The sequence below is a fragment of the Buceros rhinoceros genome, unplaced genomic scaffold, assembly GCF_000710305.1.
Source record: "Buceros rhinoceros silvestris isolate BGI_N320 unplaced genomic scaffold, ASM71030v1 scaffold12885, whole genome shotgun sequence".
Classification (NCBI taxonomy): domain Eukaryota; kingdom Metazoa; phylum Chordata; class Aves; order Bucerotiformes; family Bucerotidae; genus Buceros; species Buceros rhinoceros.
In genome coordinates, this window is record NW_010412380.1 from 1 (window position 1) to 2,368 (window position 2,368).

Here is a 2,368-nt window from a genome sequence, read left to right on the forward strand (position 1 = left end):
TTTTCTCTAGGCATAGTTAGTATTTTTTTAAATTATTATTATTTGTCTTCTCAAAGCACTCAATGTGTATTACAGAAATTTCAGTCTCTGTCATCAAGCAATATCTTCAATACAGGTTCAGTTACGTCTCTGTTTTCCTGTCTTTCTCCTTTTTTCTTCCTGTATGGGCTAGCTGGCTTGTTTTCTACTTTGAAAGTTAGTTCTCTCGGACAGGTACTGCGGCTTTGCTTTGCAATCATACTGCCCTCAGCACTGCTGGGGGCTTTCAAGTGATACACCAGTAGAAGCATATTTGAGCATGGGAGTCTAAAGCACAAACAGGCAGTCCAGTGAAGAAATTCCTTTGAGAGTACGTGATTACTCACTACTCCCATCTCTCCACAGGGGACTATTTGATGTCACCTGTGCTATGCCGATGTTAAGGATTTTAAGACCCTTGTCTAGTTTTTATCAAACCTTGAGAGAAACAGGGAATGTTAATGCTGTTCGACTCTTCTAAGTGCTTAAATACATACACAGGCAACATTTACATAATATTTGATTACCTTGCAATGTTTAATGGAATTATCCTGGCAACATCTTTCTGAAATATTCAAGAACCATTTTTTTTTATATAGTACAGACAACAATTGGCATGAATTAAGCACCCTGCCAAAGGTCACACTGTAAGTCTGCAAGAAAGCAGACATTTTGAAACTGGTTTCCTAATTGCATAAGTGTATTATTACATCTTAATAAAAATGCTTCATGATGTTTTAAATTGATCTGACACCATCAGAGCTTGAAAGATATGCATAACACAGACTTTGTAGAATCCCAAATAGTGTAAATATATCATAACTCGTATGGATGGATAACTACATATTACAAATTTTAAAGCATGGAATAATGATTTTAATGATTGCATGAGGCATGTACTCACGTATAATTATAGGAATGAAGAAATAAGAATTAAGACTAATGTACAGCACGTAAAAGTCAGTGGACAGGATCACTATGAAAACGGTCAATACTTTTGTGTAACAGTTCACTTGTGGTTTTATTTATTCGGTATGTATGTTGCCATCAATAATCTAGATACAGTACGTGCTTTTGCCTCACTAGTTTGGCTAGAATAATATTGCATAGTTCATCTTTTCAAGGGCTATATGACTAAAACTCAAATTGGCTGAGGTGATACCTTCACATTAGTCTTATTCCCATAACTTAGGCACTTAATACCTCTAAAATCAATAGACTCATACGTGTGTGAGGAGTAAAAGACAAGCATAATAAATATTTTTAATCCTGCATTAGCAAATAAATATGTAATTCTGTCACACTTATCCCCAAGGCTGATTCTTTATTAGCATATTTTCAAAGATTTAATCTAGAAATGGATTTTAATTTGTCAACTTTTGCTAGAGCAGCCTTGTGGGAGCAGGGGCAGGTCATGTATTGTCAAGAGTGAAACACAGGCAGGAGGAAGAGATGTAGAGAATCAGAGCTCCATTTCTGTATTAAGTGCCATTACCATTATTATAATTTCCTTGTACTACAGGAAGACCTTACTGTACTTTAAGAAGCTTTTTGAGAGATCCAAGAGATCCTTATCTATATAAATGATACCATGTCTTATAAACTGAACATCAAAAATTTGGGCGTGCTTTCCCCTCTGCAGCACTTGGGAAGAGTACAGAGAGATGAAATAACTCATTTCCTTGTACTACAGGAAGGCCTTACTGTACTTTAAGAAGCTTTTTGAGAGATCCAAGAGATCCTTATCTATATAAATGATACCATGTCTTATAAACTGAACATCAAAAATTTGGGCGTGCTTTCCCCTCTGCAGCACTTGGGAAGAGTACAGAGAGATGAAATAACTTTCCCAGACCTGGAAGCAGAATCTACTGATCTGAACCACAGGGCCTGAACTGAAAAGATTTCCACTTTCTGTTATAAGGCAAGAGTTCAATAAAAAGGGCCAGTCAAGAAAATTGTATGTAGTATCCGTAGCTAGAATTACATGTTGATCACAGAATCATCTGGTTGAAAGAGACCTTCAAGATCATCGAGTCAGGCCATTCACCCTGAATGGCAAGGGACCTTAAACCATGTTCTTCAGTGACACATCTACACATCCTTTAAACACTTCCAGGGATGGGGACTCCACCACCTCCCTAGGCAGACTGTTCCAGTGATTCACAAGCCTTTTGGTGAAGAAATTTTTCCTAATCCATTTTTTAGCTGTGTGACTAAAAAGCCAGGATGCATATACTTCTTATAAACAGAGACAACAACCAGCTTAAGCACTGATACTAGTGCCAAGGTTAGCAGGAGTCTATACCACGCACTGTCTCCCTCCTTAGCACTACTGTTCCCATGATGA